This window comes from Arachis hypogaea, chromosome 13, assembly GCF_003086295.3.
Source record: "Arachis hypogaea cultivar Tifrunner chromosome 13, arahy.Tifrunner.gnm2.J5K5, whole genome shotgun sequence".
Lineage (NCBI taxonomy): Eukaryota > Viridiplantae > Streptophyta > Magnoliopsida > Fabales > Fabaceae > Arachis > Arachis hypogaea.
Window position 1 is genome coordinate 84964734 of NC_092048.1, and position 19531 is coordinate 84984264.

Below are 19531 nucleotides of genomic sequence, written 5' to 3' on the forward strand. Positions count from 1 at the left end.
TCTAATGCATACCAATCTAATGTATGTGATGACCCTTATTGTGATTGTCAACCACAACCACCACATACATATGACTCCTTCCCTCAACATAGCCCTCAACAACCATACTCACAAGCCTCATACCACTATCCACCTCCATATAGCCCTAACCCATATCCACCATACCAACCACCATATGAACCATATCCAGAGCCACCACCACTCCAACACCAATACTTCCAAGAACCACAAATTCCATATACACCACCTCAAGACTTTCACCAATATGAACCACCTTCCAATTACAATATATTTCCCTCAAACAATGAACCCTCTCTTCCACCACCGCCCTCCAATGAAGCCCTCATGCTAAAACAAGGATATCTTAGATCTTATATTCTAAGGGAACAAGAGGGGACGAAAAGGGAGTTTAAGGAGCTAGAAGCCAAGATGGCTATCATAGTGGAAGCCGTTAGCAACATGGTCTCATCCCGCCTAAGCCTATGCGATCAAAGCACTCCCATTGTTAAATGTGGAGAAGCACTAACGTGGCGAAAATTGGCGAGTTAAGAAATTATTATAAGAGATACGTTGCAAGTACAGTTCTTAACCAACCGAAAATCCATTTATCAATTTAGAAGGGTTGTCACAAAATTAAAATTAAAATACTGGGAGTATGAATCCCAAGTCGTCTCCGAACGAGTTGCAGAAAGATGTGCTACTTTATTAATCAGATGTTTTCAAAAATGGTTTGAGTTGATAAATAGGAAATTAAATTAGAGAATTTATGTAATTTTAAATAAAAACCTTGACTGGGAGTAGATTAGTTGGAAGCCCTATTCTTGTTGGAGTACTCTCAAGATTAATTGATAATTGAAGGTTGTTCTGCTTAGTTATCCCTTACTAGGTAGAGGAAAGTCAAGCAAGTTGGAGAGCTATTTCTATTCACAAGTTCCAATCCTCTCCATTTGAAAGGATTAGTGTCAGTGACTAGAGGACAATCCAATAATAAATCCAATTACAATTTTTCTCTTGAGCATTTCAACTCAAGGTCCACCTTTCAATCAACTCCCAATCAAGTTATGGAACTACTCGCCCATTATGAATGTAAACTTCACAACATAAGAAAGGAAAATAAAGAAAGATATGATAAATAATAATCAAAAAGATCAATTAAAAATAAAAGTAGTTCTTGTATTAATAAATTCTAAAAATAATCCAATAATAATTCTGAATAAATTGAAGACATGGAAGAATAAGAGACAAGTAAGGAAACAAACTAGAATGATGAAGTTCTGACGGAGGTAATAACTCTTCTCAATATCCCAATCCAAAAGAGCAATAAAATCAATTCCTAAGAACTATGAATGTGTAGAGAGAAAACCTAGAGGAGAGGAAAAATCATATCTAAAACTAAAATTATGCGGAATGAATGTTTTTCTTTGTCTCTGTATGTTCCCTGGCTCTAATATGCTTTTCTGGGCCGAAAACTGGGTCAAAACAGGGCCCAAAATTGCCCCCAGCAAATTCTGCAGATTCTGCAGATCGCGCATGTCACGCGATCGTGTCATTTAGGCGTTCGCATCATCCAGCGTTTTGCCTTGCCACGCGTGCGCGTCGTCCACGCCTTTGCATCACTTGTGTAGTTTCCAATCCGCGCGGTCGCGTGAGCCATGCGTCCGCGTCACTGCAATTTCCTCTATGTCGCGCGGTCGCGTGAGCCATGCGTCCGTGTCACTTCTTGCTGGTTATCTCCTTAATTTCTTGTGTTCCTTCCATTTTTGCAAGCTTCTTTTCTAATCTCCAAGTCATTCATTCCCTATAAAGCCTGAAACACTTAACACACAGATCACGGCATCGAATGGAATAAAGGAGAATTAAAATACAAAATTAAAAGTCTCTAGGAAGCAAGTTTTCAACCATAAAGCATTTTTAGGAAGGAATTATAAATGCATGCTTATTTAATGAATAAGTGGGTAAAGATTTGATAAAACCACACAATTAAACACAATATAAACCATAAAATAATGGTTTATCAACCTCCCCACACTTAGATATTAGCATGTCCTCATGCTTAGTTGAAGGAGATAAAATAAATGAGTAGGAACATGTAAAGCTCATGCAATGCAATGCAACCTATATATGTGAATGCAACTATACGATTTTTGTCCACTTGGTCAAAAGTAAATAAGCTCTTCAAGATAATCACAAATCAAATTCCACTAATTCAATTCTTATACAGTAACAACAGATAAAAATGCAAGAAGGTAGCTCATGAAAGCAGGGAACATAGAATTTAAGCATTGAACCCTCACTGATGATGTATGTATGCTCTAATCATGCTTTCTAATTTTTGTTCTTCACCTAACCAATCAACAACAATTAATATACTAATGCAAACATCATGAGGTCTTTTCAAGGTTGTAATGGGGCCAAGGTATGGGTAAGGGTACATATATGGCTAAGTAAGCTTATAAATTGAATCTTTAATTAACCTAAGCTTTAACCCACACATGTGTACATTCTATATAACTTAAATTTCATACCTAGCTACCCAAAATTTTCCTTTCACATTTCTTACTCATGTATCAACTTTTATTTTAATTTTATCATACATGCATTGATCTTTGAATTCTTAACTTAACATTGGGGTGATTTTGTCCCCTTATTTAATTATTGAATATTTTTAGGTTTTTGGATTTTTTTTTAAACATAACATAAAAATAAACATAGCTTATCAATGCACATAGATTTTTTATTCTTATAGTTTCACATGAGTAGGTACCCAAATTCCCATTATATCATCATGACACATTCCCTTATTATCTCTTGTTCCCACAATTTTCCCATACTTAATTAACACACAATTCTATCTTAAGCTAACCAAAGATTCAATTGGGATATAAAATTGTTTTTCCGCTTAAGGCTAGTAATGTGGTAAAATAAAGAACAATTGGGATTTAAAGGCTCAAAATGGCTAACAAAGGTAATTGCAAGGGTAGGCCTATTTGGGATAAGTGAGCTAAACAAATAATGGCCTCAATCATATGCAGGCATATAAATATATTAACATTGGACATATAGGATGAAACAAAATATAAATTACAATCATAGAGAAGTAAACACACAAGAATGAAATAATTATGGTTAAATAATGTAACCATGTATAAAGGCTCAAAGTCTCACAGGTTGTGTGTTCTTTAGCTCAAAAACCATGTTCCGAATATAACTTCAAGCAAATTTAACACAAAAGTTTTAATTGAAATTAGTGAAATTTTGTTCTAAAAATAGAGTCTTAAAAGAAACTTATTGTCTTTTCAATCAAGTAGAACATGCATACAACTATCCTATTACTATGCAATTTATCCTATTCTACAAAAGAAAAACTAACTAAATATCCTATTTTATTGGTGTTAGGGAAGAGAAATTACCTCCGGAAGTCAGGTACTGACCGACCTCCCCACACTTAGGACTTTGCACCGTCCTCGGTGCCATCTGTTGGGAACAAAGGTGGGCTGGTAGCAGTATCTCCACAGTCGGGACTATCATGGCTCCCTGTGCTGGTAAAGGAAGTGGAGTCCGGGGTGTCTGAGTCTCTGTATTTTCCCTTACGTAGCTTCTTGAGGTATGTGAATCGGCGCTTGTTATGGCGCTCTCTTAGTTTTGCTTTGTGTTCCTGCCGATCCAACCTTTCAAGTATCTGATGGAGCAGGTGATTTGTTGTAGGTGCTTGTGGTGATGAAGGAGGAATATCTTTAGCCGGTTCAGTAGGCTGGCTTGTAGTGGCTGCTGGAGGTCTGATATATTTCCCGTTAGGGACATACTGATCATCCCGTGGAAGCATGGCTTTAGTGTCCCCAGCTCTGTAGGAGACTTCAGCTGCAGAGATAAGATCTGAGACCAAGGCGGGAAAAGGTAAGTTACCCGCAATTTGTACGTGTCCCATGGCATTCCAGATGTGTCTTGGTAGGTTCAGAGGCTGGTCTGTAAGGATGCACCATAGTAGAACGGCCATGTCTGCAGTGAAGGAGGACTCGTGGGTACTCAGAAAGATGTAATGGGACATAATCTGTTCCCATACTCGAGACTCCAAGGTAAGTGTGGAAGCCAATATTCCCTTAGGACGAGAACGATGGTATCCATAGATCCATCTGCTGCCAGGTAGTGCGATAACTCTGAGAACAGCGTCCCAGTCAAATTGGTACATCTGGCGCTTGAGTGCGGCTTCTTGAAATGCGTCCAGTCCTTCTAGAGTAGGGAGAAGATCTAAAGCTCGTTGAATGGCCTCTTCTGTGATTGGGATTTGCTTCTGACGGACATAAACAGACTGCAGGGTCGGCAGGTGAAAGTTGGAGTAGAACTCGACAACCCAAGAAAGATTAACCTGCCGTGGCAGTCTCTGGAGGAAACCCCATTGTCTTCGTGCAATTTGTGGCTCAACAAATTCAGCAATATGGTTTGGGAGGATAAGAAAGTATTCGTTGTTGTAACTCCTTTCTGCCAGGATGGAGAACATCTGCTCACAGTAGCAATTAGGAAATCGCGCAGTGTCCTTTGCTGGGAAGGCTTTCTCTTTATCATCAACCTTTATAATCCTCTTAATTCTTTTTGTTGAGGGTTTAACTACAGTTGAAGATGGCTCTGCCACTAATGCTCATTTTGTTCCTCTTCTTGCTGGTGGTTTGGGAGTAGCTTTCTCTTTTCCTTTCTTGGTGGCCATCCTGAAAGGGAGAAAAGAGAAAGTATGTCAAAATGTCAAGGGATAGAGCAAGGAAGAGAGCGGGAAAAGTGGTAATCAATGCACATTAAAAGATGAATGATGTTAACACATGGTCATGACAACATGTGGAAAATCATCAAGGGAAATATAACGAGTGCATAGGGGACAATTAAATGCAAGATGTTTATTGGCATGCAGGCAAAGGCATGAGTAGCATAGATCAAGCATTTAATGTCCAAGTTAGATTACCAAGCCTTTCAAACTGATAATTTGTTTGTAATGACAATGAGATTAAATTAATATGATATGAAAAAGGGTTTTGTGAAAAGCAAGCATTTAGAGTAGGAGAATAAAAGAATGCAAAAATAGTGCACAATGCCATACGGTCTTTTTCACAAACATATAGCATGCATGGGAAAAAAGCTATGGAAAGTATTAAATTGAACATGCAAGCAACCCTTTTAAAAAGTAAAATATAATTGTCAAACAATTCCTGAATAATCCACAAGCAAACCATAAGGAATAATAATGACCCTAATAAACATCCACACCAATTAAAAGAAAAAGAAAGAAAAGGAATACATGGATAATGCAAGTAAAAAGAAAAAAGAAAAGGAGAAGAAAACATAAATTAAGAAGAAGAATAGAAAAGTAAAGAAGGAAGAAGAAAAGAAAAACCTTGTTAATGGTGGTGAGAGAGAGAGTAGAAAGTGAGAAAGAATGAAGGAGAAGGGAAAGATAAGATATTTGGCAAAAGAAAAAGTAGGATTTGGGAAAGGGAAAGATAAGATATTTGGCAAATTAGGATAAGTTGTGCGGCGCAAGTGACGCGGACGCGTGGGGGACGCGTTCGCGCGACTTGCGCTAAAATTAATCGACGCGGTCGCGTCGGTCACGTGGACGCGTGACGCGTTTTGTGCTACTGGCGCGAGGGCAGCCTCGCGCTCATACAATTCTCTGTTCAAAACTTAGTATTGCCAAAATCCAGGATGACGCGGTCGCGTGGTCGACGCGATTGTGTGAGTGGCCATTAGAGGGATATGACGCGGACGCGTGAGCCATGCGTCCGCATGGTAAGGCTTGTGCGTTCAGCACCAGTCCAGCACCACTCTAGCACAACTTTCGGTCGTGCACCCTATCTTACGTCGATTTTCAGGGCACGTGTCCTTGTGGGAGACGCGGACGTGTGGGAGGCATGTTTCCCATGTGACGCGGGCGCGTCAGCGACGCGGTCACGTGGGGTGATTTATGCCAAAGGCACGCCTCCAGCCACGCTCTCTCATGACTCTCTGTTCGATTGCTTTTTCTTCCTGAGGCACATACGACGCGGACGCGTCGACGATGCGGTCACGTCGCGTGCGAATATTTGAAATTTTTTTATTTTTAATAAAAATATGTAAATGCAGATGCAAACTAAATGTGCTAATAATGAGAAGAGTTATTGAAAAAGAAAACTAAGAATAAAGAAAGGAACGATCATACCATGGTGGGTTGTCTCCCACCTAGCACTTTGCTTTAACGTCCTTAAGTTGGACGCTCTACTAGCTCAGTCTTCTACTGTGAGTGGATCCTCCAAGAGGAAGATTTCTAACTCCTTTTTTTTTGTCACCTTCTCACCATGATATAGCTTCAAATGATGTCCATTAACTTTGATGAGTTCAGAACTTGAAGGATGACTTAGGTGAAAAACTCCGTATGGCTCAGCTTTCTCTACTCTATATGGACCTTCCCATCTTGATCTCAACTTGCCTGTCATGAGCCTCAGTCTGGATTTGTAAAGGAGGACTAAGTCCCCAGGTTGGAACTCTCTCCTCTTGATGTGCTGATCATGTACAGCCTTCATCTTTTCCTTGTATAGCCTTGAGTTCTCATAAGCTTCCAGGCGAAGGCTTTCCAATTCTTGCAGTTGTAACTTCCTTTCTGCTCCGGCTTTCTCAAATCCCATGTTGTACTCCTTTACTACCAAAAAGGCTTTGTGCTCTACTTCAACTGGGAGATGACAGGCTTTTCCATAAACTAAGCGAAAGGGACTCATCCCAATGGGTGTCTTGTATGCTGTTCTGTATGCCAAAGTGCATCTTGTAGCCTGGTGCTCCAGTCTCTTCTATGAGGTTTGACTATTGATGCACGAAAAACTTGTCTCGCAACAAATTTCCTTCGGCAAGTGTACCGAATTTGTCGTCAAGTAAAAACTCACAATAGAGTGAGGTCGAATCCCACAAGGATTGATTGATCAAGCAACTTTAATTAGAGGAATGTTCTAGTTGAGCAAATCTAGGATTTGAGTTTAGAATTACAGAAAATAAAATGGCGGAAAGGTAAATGACAGAAAAAGTAAATGCTAGAATTAAAGAACTAAAAGTAAATGACTGAAGTAAATTACAGAATTGTAAATGGGAATGGGGGAATTGCTCATAAAAGTAAGTAACAGAAAATAAAGAGAATGGGTAAGGTCAGAAATGGGGAGTTCATTGGGCTCAGGAGATGTTGCATTCTCCGGATCAATTTCATTTTCATCTCTTCCTCAATCAATGCACTAATTGATCTCCTTGGCAATCTTAAGTGATTGAATTACAATTTCTTGTAATCCAATCTCTCAAATCTTGATCAATAGCCAATTCCTTGGTCAATTGCTCATGAGAAGAGATGAAGTATGGTCACTAATTATACCACATGCATTTCCCAAATCAAGTGTTGAGAGGATTATAGTCACATATCCATCCAAACCCAATTTGATCCAGCATGAGAAAGCATTTCTAGCTTGATCTCTTCATTCCTCTTTCAAGGTTCAGAAGAGATCCAAGTATGAATAGCTTCTTTTCCAAGATAACTACCCAATTAGATGAAGATCGAAAGCTTTCAAGTAAAATCAAGAGAAAAGATAGAAGAAGAATAATGATAACTAGTATTGATCCATCAAATTACAACAGAGCTCCCTAACCCAATGAAAGGGGTTTAGTTGTTCATAGCTCTGGAAAATAAAAACAAAGATGGAGAATACATAATGAAACTAGAAGTGCAGAGAAAGTAAATACAGAGAGTAATTCTATACCCAGAGGCTCCCTCTATTTTCCAACTCCCCGATTAATTCAAAGCTACTCCTATATATACTACTCTTCTACTCTTCTAGTTGGTTCTTCAAGTCTTGGGTATGGGCCTTTGGATCTTGAGTTTGAAGCAGTTATCTTCTTCATTGGGCTTGGCTTTACTTGCAGAGAGAAATTATGAAGTGGGCAGAGACTTTTTCTCAGGACGTTAGTGGTGTTAACGTTTAGTGAAAATATGGGTTCGAGAACGTTAGTGACATTCAACTTTTTCACTAACGTTCCTTACCCAAGTAAGAACCACGTTAACCTCAACGTTAGTGGCACAAACGTTGCCACTAACGTTGCCTCTTTGTCCTTCACGCACGTTATTGGGACTCAACTTTCCCAATAACGTTGAGAAACCTCCCCCTTCCCAACGTTAGAGTCCACGTTAACTTAGTTAACGTGGCTCTTTTAACGTAGGCTTGCCAACCTTCGAGAACGTTAGTGACACTTAACATTGTCACTAACGTTCCAATGTGCCCCTTAGCTCCCACATTAGACTCCACGTTAACTAGGTTAACGTGGCTTCTAACGTGGCTTATGCTAGCCATCTCCAACGTTAGTGATAAAGTTGAGTGTCACTAACGTTGGTTCAACATTCCCTTATCCACGTTAGCTTCCACGTTAACTAAGTTAACGTGGGAGTTAACGTGGCTCATGGTGGCATGTGTGGGCTCCTTCCAACGTTGGTGACAATGTTGGGTGTCACTAACGTTGGCGTCACCTCCCTTCCTCACGTTAGCTTCCACGTTAACTAGGTTAACGTGGGAGTTAACGTGGCCTAGAGTGACTTGGCCAATGTTGGTGATAATGTTGAATGTCACTAACGTTGGCTTCCCCCCCCCCCTTTCTTCTTAACGTTAGAGGCCACGTTAACTAAGTTAACGTGGACTCTAACGTGGCCACTTATAGCTTGGTCCAACGTTAGTGATAATGTTAAGTGTCACTAACGTTGGCTCCATTTCCTTTCTTCCACGTTAGAGTTCACGTTAACTTAGTTAACGTGACTCTTAACGTGGGCAATGATGGCTTCGAGAGCGTTATTGGCAATCACTTTTCTCATTAACTTTGCAAGTTACTCCCATTCCACATTAGTGTTAACGTTAGTGTAACTAACTTAGCCACTAATGTGGTTCTTCTTTGCTTCCTTTGTCCTGAAATCAAGCAATAAAGTGCATCAAAGTTCTAGTCCAAGTCATGGGAAATGCAACATCCAATTTGTCCTTAAATTCATGCAAAATCCTCATGAAATCATGTAAACTGCACAATGTATGCTTGAATCAAGATGTAAGTGAATATCTACCCAAAACTAGCTTATTTCCTAAGGAAATGCATGAAACTACCCTAAAAACAATAAAGAAAAGGTCAGTGAAACTGGCCAAAATGCCCTGGCATCACAACACCAAACTTAAAGCTTGCTTGTCCCTAAGCAAGTACTGGAACAAGAGAATGATGAATGGAATGCCAAGAGAAATGAGTCATTCTTGTGGAAATCATGTCCCTGGTTTTATGGTGGTTTCATGCATAGCAACTTAGGTTCATTCCTGGCTTTCAGACCTTTATCATGTCCTAGAATACTCACTGTGATTGGATCCCATGAAACTTTTAGTTATTGATCCTTTTGTTGTTATTTCAGGGCTTATTTGTGTTCTTAGGCTAAGTGTTCTGTAAGGGGGCAACTCTTTAAAATAAGCTTTCAGCCAACACTCCCGAACTAGTTGGTTCAAGGTGCTAGGTGTTGAAGCACTCCTAAGGACTTACTTGCTCAAGTCTCTCCCCCATACATACACACCACAGGCATATAGTTTATTTTTTTTTTCTTGAGACCTTGGTGTCCAGCACCTCTTTGGGTTACTAAATGCTTTGTAGTGAGGGTTACTCTTGATAGTGGATTTTCAGCTGATAATCCCGAGTTAGTTAACCCAAGTTACCAAGTGATAAGGCACCCCTAAGAGCTTATTCATCCAAGTAGATCCCTCACACAGGAGCACCACAGACACATGCCTCAAGATTAAAACCATTGGTGCCTATCCTTATTGCTTACTCTTTTTCTTTTATTCCTCAACTTTGATTGTTCTTTCCCTTTTTCTTATCAGGATCTTCTTATTTAGCTAGTCTCATGGGGTGTGTCTCAAGCATAGTATTCATGACAGACAGTTGTCCTCCCACCTTATGGTTGAACCAACTTAGCTAACTTATGACTATACCATAAACTCATGAACTTATTCCATAGTATGAACTCTACTCTGGTCTCTTAAAAATACTCATTCTCTTTTCATTTGATTCAAAGGGACAGGCATACAAGTAAGTGAGGAGATGATGTAGTAACATAAAGACTAGCAAGCATAGACCTATTCGGAAAGAAAACTTTAAAGACAGAATTTAAAAAGTTCAACTAACATGGAAGCATGTTCTATTTCATACAAGATCTTCCTTATTTAAAGCATAGAAAAAGATGGACCAAAGAAGGAACTCCACCACCTTTTACTCTTGTGGATGCCCATGCTTTCCTCTTTGTTTGTCTTCTTTGTGTCCTCTTGCATTCCCTCTCATCCGTGCCAATCTTGCTTGCTTCCAATCCTCAAGTGCCTTCCTCACTGATTCATGACTCTCTTCCACCCTTTGTCTTTCTTCTCGTGCTAATTCATCCCTCATTTCTTCATACCTTGTGATTCCTGGATGCAATATAGGCAGCTGTCCTACCAGGTAACCGAGCCTGGCTTGAGTATTTATATGATGCCCAGTCTCGCTCATGTAAACTCCTTCTGCAAATGCCCTTTGCTCGTCCAATAGTTCTGCCTGTTCTATTTGTCTTCGATGCATCTCATGTATATGTGCACCTTGATGTGCTTGGATGTTGATTAGCCTCTGGATGGATTTTTGTTGTTCATTTTGCCTTTGTTCCATCCTGTAGAATGTTTCACTCCATTGTTGTCCTTGACTCAGTTGCTGATCCATCATTTGCTTTTGCCAATCCCCTTGTTGAGTCATCCATCTTGAGAGTGACTCCTCTTGCTGCCCCATCATCTGTAGTTGAAGTTCTCTCTGTGCCCCTTGGCTTTCCAAATATTGTCAAGATAGTCCACTAATGGCCTCCTGTAATTGGTGCATATCCAAGGTGGCTGGTGCTTGCCCTTCTACGGCTTGTCCTTCTACTACTTGAGGGGCTGCCCTCTTCCTTTGCTTCCGTTGAGGCAGGGGGTATGCAGTGGCATGCATTCATTGAACGGTTATTGGAATGCTCTCTTTTATCCACACGGGGTCCTCATCTTCAAACACTACCCCAGCTTTCTTGCACAGTCGGTAGATAGTGCTAGGGTAACCTAACGTTCCCCTTGAGTTACTTTTCTCTGCCATTTTTCTAATCCCTTTTGCTATGAGTTCATGAACCTTGATCTCTCCACCTTTGAGTATACAGTGCACCAGTGTGGCTCTCTTGAGATTCACCTCCGAGTTGTTTGCTGCTGAGAGGATGGACCTCCTTACAATTTCAAACCACCCTTTTGCTTCCGGGGTGAGATTTGCTCTTTTGATGAACCTTGGTTTCCTATCTGCATATCTTTCCCAGTCAGCTCCTGGTACACAAATGTTTTGCACAATCTGGTCATGATCAGGGTTGTTGTCCATTCTTGAATGATAATTCTCTTCTTCAAACGGTATGGACCGCAGCTTTAATGCCCTCATGACACTCATGGGACCAAAATCCACAATCTTTCCTCTCACAAAGCTTGTATATGACTCATCTGCCTTATCATATCGGACCGCATTTGCATAAAACTCTCTTATAAGATTTGCATTCACCCTAATGACCGGATCAGTAAGGAGCTCCCATCTTTTCTTTTCTACCTTCTTTGTGATTTCGGGACACTCATTTTTCCTAACTTGAAATCCCAGCTCATAAATGATCTCCTTATCCACCATCCATCTGTGTTGCAATGCATGGTGCAAGCTTCTAAATCTCTTTTCATCATACGGGTGTTGCTCCAAAGGTTCCTTTTCCTTCCTTCTTTTAGAGCTCGAAGATGCCATGAATGAAAATTAATGTGTGAAGTTAGCAGGGGTGTGGAGACTTTTGGTGTTTAGGGTTGAGTGCAATGAAGGGAGTGAAGGGGAACCTGAAATGGAGAGGTGTGAAGAGTGGGGTACGGAACAAGGATCACTTATATAGAGAGGTTGTGAGTGAATGGAGGGTGTGGATTGATGGAGTGGTTGTTTGATGGATGGTTGGGGTTGTGCATGTAGAAAGGACAAGGATCATCACTTTATGATGGAGATTGCTCGGTCTCCAAGGGTCCCATTTTTTCCAATATTGCATGGCAACATTTTCCAATGACTTCCCTTTTTAAAACAAGTGTATATTCCTTCCTTTTGTGGTGTCTGAACCTTCTTCCTTTAATTGTCCAATCTATCTCCTTCAATGCTCCTTTCCTTTTCCCTATAAAAATAAAATAAGAAAAATCAATATCATAAAAAGTTTTTAAACTTTTCGGCTAGAATGATAAAGAGAAGAAAAGATTTTGTTTATTCATGAACTCCAACTAACTAACTAACTGTGTATCCTTATATGCACATTGGTGGCACCATGGGGTGACACCAAACTTAGTTTGGAATACTGTGATGAAAAATTCTGTTCAAAGCTCCAAGACTAGCATGCTCTCTGTTGCATTCATGCTTTCTTGGCACGCTTTGAACACCAAACTTGTTCTTCACTATATACTACAATATAAGGACTTCACCAAGTTTGGGTTGGAATTCATGAATATTGACTTATTCACTAGTAAAAGCTAATAAAACATGGGTTGCCTCCCATGAAGCGCTTCTTTAGCGTCACTAGCTTGAGGTTTCTCCTTCATCAGGGAGGTCGATAATGCTTCAAGTCCTCCCCTCTTGCCTTTGACTTATATCCATTGGTTGTATCAATGATCTCTACATGTTCCAAGGAGAGAACTCTGTTGATAGTGAAGACCTTAGGTAGCTGAGATGGTACAGTAGGGAGATTAGGGGGGATATCTGGGAAGTAAGCTGAGATCACTTTATCTCCTGGAGAGAAGCCTTCCGTAGGGATCTTCTTGTTCCTCCACCCCCTTGGTACCTTTTTCTTTGTCCCTTTTGATGCTGCCTTGCTCTTGGCGACTTCTTCTTCTAAGGGAATTTTGTTGTTGTCTTCACATGCCTCAGGTGGTTTAGGTTCCTCCAGCTTCTCCTTGAGTTGTGACAATTGCTGTTTGCCTTGTTCATCATTCAGTGGAGTTCTCAAATGTGTTGGTTGTGCTTCAGTGCTTGTTTCCTCTGTCAGCATCTCATTATGGTCATTGCTTGGTTCTTTGTTTTCTTGGTCTGCTTCTTGTGAGAGTTTGAAGACATTAAAGCTGAGTCGTTCATCATGGATCCTCAATATTAGCTCCCCTCGCTCCACATCTATGAGTGCTCTGGCTGTAGCTAGGAATGGTCTTTCCAATATGATTGGGTGAGTGTGACTCTCTTCCATGTCCAAGATGACAAAGTCTGTGGGAAGAAAGTATTTCCCCACCTTTAACAACACGTTTTCCACCACCACTCTTGCTTGTTTTTGAGTTTTGTCAGCCAGCTTGATGACTACATCTGTGGGCAATATCTCATTGATCTGCAGCCTCTTCACCAGGGACAAGGGCATTAAGTTGATGCTTGCTTCTAAATCGCAGAGTGCTCTATCAAACATTGTTTCCCCTATGGCACAGGGGACATGAAAACTCCCTGGATCTTTTCTTTTCGTAGGCAACTGCGGTTGAATAAGGGCATTGCACTCCTTGTTCATCACTATAGTTTGGCCTCCCTTGAATGAGCTTTTCCTGGGAAGCAGCTCCTTCATATACTTGATGTATGCAGGCATTTGTTGGATAGTCTTGATGAATAGTATGTTCACATGCAAAGATGCAAACAAGTCACGGAATCTTGAGTATATTCTCTTCTCCACAGCACCATTGAGTAGTTGGGGAAAAGGTGCATAGAGTCTCAGCAGCTCCTGTTTTGAGATTTCTGGTTCTTGGTAATCTTTTTCCTTCTTCTCTACTGAGGTATCTTCAGGTTGTTCTGACAGCTTGCTTGGCTTGTCCTCAGTCTCCTTATCACTTATAGTGACCATCTTGCAATCTTCCCATCTTACTTTCTTTGTTTCACCTCTCGGATTCTTCTCTGTGTCACTTGGGAATCCATCTGTGGGTTTGGGAATTTGTTCAGAGAGATACCCCACTTGAGATTCCAACCTCTTGATTGTGTCTCCCTGGTTCTTGAAACTGGCTCGCACTTCCTCCTTGAACACCTTGTTGTCTTGAATCTCCTTGCTTATGCCTTCAAGTAGATTCTCAATCCTTGAGATTCTTTCATCAAATGATGATAGGTCAGACTGAGGAGGGTTATTCTGGCCTTGATATGAATGTGGAGAGGTGTTGTTATGGGGGTGTTGATATGGTCTAGATGTGAAGTGTTGGGTGGCTGCATTGTTTGGATTTGGGCGTCTTTGATCAAGGCTTTGGTCTTGTTGGTTTCCCCACCCAAAGTTTGGGTGATTCCTCCATCCAGGGTTGTAGGTTTTGGAGTATGGATCATGATTTTGCCTAGGTGAATTCCCAATGTAGTTGGCTTGCTCCTGACTACCCTCTGCTTCTTCATTCACTCCTTCTTGGGTTGTTGATGAAGTGGAGATTACTGCTACTTAGTTCCTCTCCATCTTCTTGGTGAGGTCAGCCAGCTGCTGGGTAATGAGCTTGTTTTGGGCCAGCAGAGCATCTACATTGTTTAGCTCCATTACTCCTCTTGTGTTCCCGCTTTCAGAAGCATAGAAGTAGTCGTTCTCTGCTACTGTTTCAATGACATCTATGGCCTCCTCAATGGTCTTCTTCTTGTTCAAAGATCCTCCGGATGAATGGTCTACGGCCTTCTTTGACTCATAAGAGAGCCCTTCATAGAAAATGTGCAGCTATACCCATTCATTGAACATATCGGGTGGGCACCTCCTTGTTAGGTCTTTAAACCTCTCCCATGCTTCATATAGAGTCTCACCATCTTGTTGGCTGAAAGTTTGGACCTCAACTCTCAGCCTATTGATTCGTTGAGGAGGGTAAAATCTTGCTAAGAATTTGTTCACCATATCTTCCCAAGTTGTCAAGCTCTCCCTTGGGAAAGACTCCAGCCATTTGGCTGCCTTATCCTTGAATGATAATGGAAATAAGAGCAGTCTATAGGCGTCAGGATGAAACACCATTAGACTTCACTGTGTCACATATTCTCAGGAAGGTGGTTAGATGTTGATTTGGGTCCTCTTGGACACTTCTTCCGAACGAACAGTTGTTCTAAACAAGGGTGATGAGCTGTGGTTTTAGTTCAAAATTGTTGGTATGGATGGTTGGCTTTTGAATGCTACTTCCACAGTTTCCCGGGTTTGGATTGATGTAAGAGCCTAAAACTCTTCTATCCTCCCCAGCATGATTTGCTCAACCTCTTCCGCCATGGTTGTGAGCTTCTTCTTCACGATGGTTCTCCATGTTCTCTTCCATGTTTGGTTCAAAGTATTCCTCAAAGTGTTCCTCCTCTTCTTCAGCACCAACTACACGTTTTTCTCTTGCCTCCCTTCTTAGTCTAAGGAAGGTTCTCTCAGGTTCAAAATCAAAGGAAGTTGAAGCCCCGCTTCTTCTCCTTGTCATACAACCAACAAGTACAAGCAAAGAGAATAGGTGCAGAAAGTATATCTGTCAGAATTACTGTTAGTGTGAGTGATGCAATATATCAAACAGTTAGTGGGTTCGTGAGATGAATGGTAAATAACAAAGAAAAAGTGGGGGGAAGGGAAGAAATTAACTAAAACAGGAAGTAAGTGACTCAAACAGAAAATTAAATCAAACAAAAATAAAATGCTCAATCTAGTTATCCTCTAATCTAATCATTGTTGATGCACATTCAATCCCCGGCAACGGCGCCATAAACTTGATGCACGAAAAACTTGTCTCCCAACAAATTTCCTTCGGCAAGTGTACCGAATTTGTCGTCAAGTAAAAAGTCACAATAGAGTGAGGTCGAATCCCACAAGGATTGATTGATCAAGCAACTTTAATTAAAGGAATGTTCTAGTTGAGCGAATCCAGGATTTGAGTTTAGAATTACAGAAAATAAAATGGCGGGAAGGTAAATGACAGAAAAAGTAAATGCTAGAATTAAAGAACTGAAAGTAAATGACTGAAGTAAATTGCAGAATTGTAAATGGGAATGGGGGAATTGCTCATAAAAGTAAGTAACAGAAAATAAAGAGAATGGGTAAGGTCAGAAATGGGGAGTTCATTGGGCTCAGGAGATGTTGCATTCTCCGGATCAATATCATTTTCATCTCTTCCTCAATCAATGCACTCATTGATCTCCTTGGCAATCTTAAGTGATTGAATTACAATTTCTTGTAATTCAATCTCTCAAATCTTGATCAATAGCCAATTCCTTGGTCAATTGCTCATGAGAAGAGATGAAGTATGGTCACTGATTATACCACATGCATTTCCCAAATCAAGTGTTGAGAGGATTATAGTCACATATCCATCCAAACCCAATTTGGTCCAGCATGAGAAAGCATTTCTAGCTTGATCTCTTCTTTCCTCTTTCAAGGTTTAGAAGAGATCCAAGTATGAATAGCTTCTTTTCCAAGATAACTACCCAATTGGATGAAGATCGAAAGCTTTCAAGTAAAATCAAGAGAAAAGATAGAAGAAGAATAATGATAACTAGTATTGATCCATCAAATTACAATAGAGCTCCCTAACCCAATGAAAGGGGTTTAGTTGTTCATAGCTCTAGAAAATAAAAACAAAGATGGAGAATACATAATGAAACTAAAAGTGTAGAGAAAGTAAATACAGAGAGTAATTCTATGCCCAGAGGCTCCCTCTATTTTCCAACTCCCCAATTAATTCAAAGCTACTCCTATATATACTACTCTTCTACTCTTCTAGTTGGTTCTTCAAGTCTTGGGTATGGGCCTTTGGATCTTGAGTTTGAAGCAGTTATCTTCTTCATTGGGCTTGGCTTTACTTGCAGAGAGAAATTGTGAAGTGGGCAGAGACTTTTTCTCAGGACGTTAGTGGTGTTAACGTTCAGTGAAAATATGGGTTCGAGAACGTTAGTGACATTCAACTTTTTCACTAACATTCCTTACCCAAGTAAGAGCCACGTTAACCTCAACGTTAGTGGCACAAACGTTGCCACTAACGTTGCCTGTTTGTCCTTTGCGCACGTTATTGGGACTCAACTTTCCCAATAACGTTGAGAAACCTCCCCCTTCCCAACGTTAGAGTCCACGTTAACTTAGTTAACGTGGCTCTTTTAATGTAGGCTTGCCAACCTTCGAGAACGTTAGTGACACTTAACATTGTCACTAACGTTCCAATGTGCCCCTTAGCTCCCACGTTAGACTCCACGTTAACTAGGTTAACGTGGCTTCTAACGTGGCTTATGCTAGCCATCTCCAACGTTAGTGACAAAGTTGAGTGTCACTAACGTTGGTTCAACATTCCCTTATCCACATTAGCTTCCACGTTAACTAAGTTAACGTGGAAGTTAACGTGGCTCATGGTGGCATGTGTGGGCTCCTTCCAACGTTAGTGACAATGTTGGGTGTCACTAACGTTGGCGTCACCTCCCTTCCTCACGTTAGCTTCCATGTTAACTAAGTTAACGTGGGAGTTAACGTGGCCTAGAGTGACTTGGCCAACGTTGGTGATAATGTTGAATGTCACTAACGTTGGCTTCCCCCCTTTCTTCTTAACGTTAGAGGCCACGTTAACTAAGCTAACGTGGACTCTAACGTGGCCACTTATAGCTTGGTCCAACGTTAGTGATAACGTTAAGTGTCACTAACGTTGGCTCCATTTCCTTTCTTCCACGTTAGAGTTCACGTTAACTTAGTTAACGTGACTCTTAACGTGGGCAATGATGGCTTCGAGACCGTTATTGGCAATCACTTTTCTCATTAACTTTGCAAGTTACTCCCATTCCACGTTAGTGTTAACGTTAGTGTAACTAACTTAGCCACTAATGTGATTCTTCTTTGCTTCCTTTGTCCTGAAATCAAGCAATAAAGTGCATCAAAGTTCTAGTCCAAGTCATGGAAAATGCAACATCCAATTTGTCCTTAAATTCATGCAAAATCCTCATGAAATCATGTAAAGTGCACAATATATGCTTGAATCAAGATGTAAGTGAATATCTACCCAAAACTAGCTTATTTCCTAAGGAAATGCATGAAACTACCCTAAAAACAGTAAAGAAAAGGTCAGTGAAACTGGCCAAAATGCCCTGGCATCAACTATCTTCTGTAATATGCGCTTTATCTCTCTCTTAGACACCTCGGCTTGCCCATTCGTCTGAGGGTGGTAGGCTGTTGCTACTTTATGAATTATCTCATGCTTCTTCAGTAATCCTGTTAGTCTCCTGTTACAAAAATGGGTGCCTTGATCGCTCACGATTGCTCGCGGTGATCCAAAGCGGCAAATAATATGGTTTCTGACAAAGGAAACAACAGTGTTAGCATCATCAGTGCGAGTAGGAATTGCTTCCACCCATTTGGAAATGTAATCTACAGCTAACAATATATAAAAATAACCATTAATATTTGGAAATGGACCCATGAAGTCAATGTCCCAAACATAAAAAATTTCACAGAAAAGTATAATTTGTTGAGGCATCTCATCTCTCCTGGATATATTACCAAATTTTTGGCATGGAAAACAAGTTTTACAAAATTCAGCAGCGTCTTTAAAAAGAGTAGGCCACCAGAATCCACAGTCTAAGATTTTTCTAGCTGTTCTTTGAGGGCCAAAATGTCCTCCACTCTCAGATGAGTGATAGGCCTCTAAAATGGACTGGAATTCTGATTGAGGCACACACAGTCTAATTACCTGGTCAGCGCCACATCTCCATAAATACGGGTCATCCCATATATAATATTTAGACTCGCTTTTCAGCTTGTCTCTTTGATGCTTAGTAAAGTTTGGAGAAAAAGTGCGGCTAACTAGATAATTAGCTACAGGTGCATACCAAGGGACTACCTCAGATACTGCTTGCAGGTTATCAAATGGGAAATTATCAGCTATAGGAGTGGAGTTATCCTTAATGTGCTCAAGGCGACTCAAGTGGTCTGCCACTAGATTCTGGTTACCACTCCTATCCTTTATTTCTAAATCAAATTCTTGTAGTAGCAGTATCCAACGTATAAGCCTTGGTTTGGATTCCTTTTTAGCTAATAAATACTTTAGAGCTGCTTGTTCTGAGTACACTACTACTTTAGTACCAAGTAAATAGGCTCGGAATTTATCCAGAGCAAAAACAATAGCAAGAAGCTCTTTCTCATGCATAAGCAATTACAAAGGGGTCCTTACCTTCATGCTGAGCCAGCGCTGCTCCTACTGCATGGTTAGAAGCATCGCACATGATCTCAAATGGCTGGCTCCAGTCAGGTCCTCTCACAATTGGAGCTTGAGTCAGGGCAGTCTTCAGCTTATCAAACGCTTGTTTGCAATCCTCACTGAACTCGAACCAATATCTTTCTGCAGTAATCTAGATAAGGGAAGTGCTACCTTACTAAAGTCTTTAATGAATCTTCGGTAAAAACCCGCATGGCCAAGGAACGAACGGACTTCCCTCACAGAGGAGGGGTTAGGTAAACTAGAAATAACATCCACCTTTGCTGGATCTACAGAAATGCCAGTATTAGACACAACATGTCTGA

The 19531-nt window shown here is 40.6% G+C and overlaps 1 non-coding gene across 1 annotated transcript; it reads left to right on the forward strand.

Annotated features, from left to right (window-relative positions):
- Positions 1 to 14759: 14759 nt before the first annotated feature.
- LOC112739269 (small nucleolar RNA R71) lies at positions 14760 to 14866 on the forward strand. Its single transcript, XR_003170204.1, has one exon. It is a non-coding gene; the product is annotated as a small nucleolar RNA R71 (small nucleolar RNA).
- Positions 14867 to 19531: the final 4665 nt, after the last annotated feature.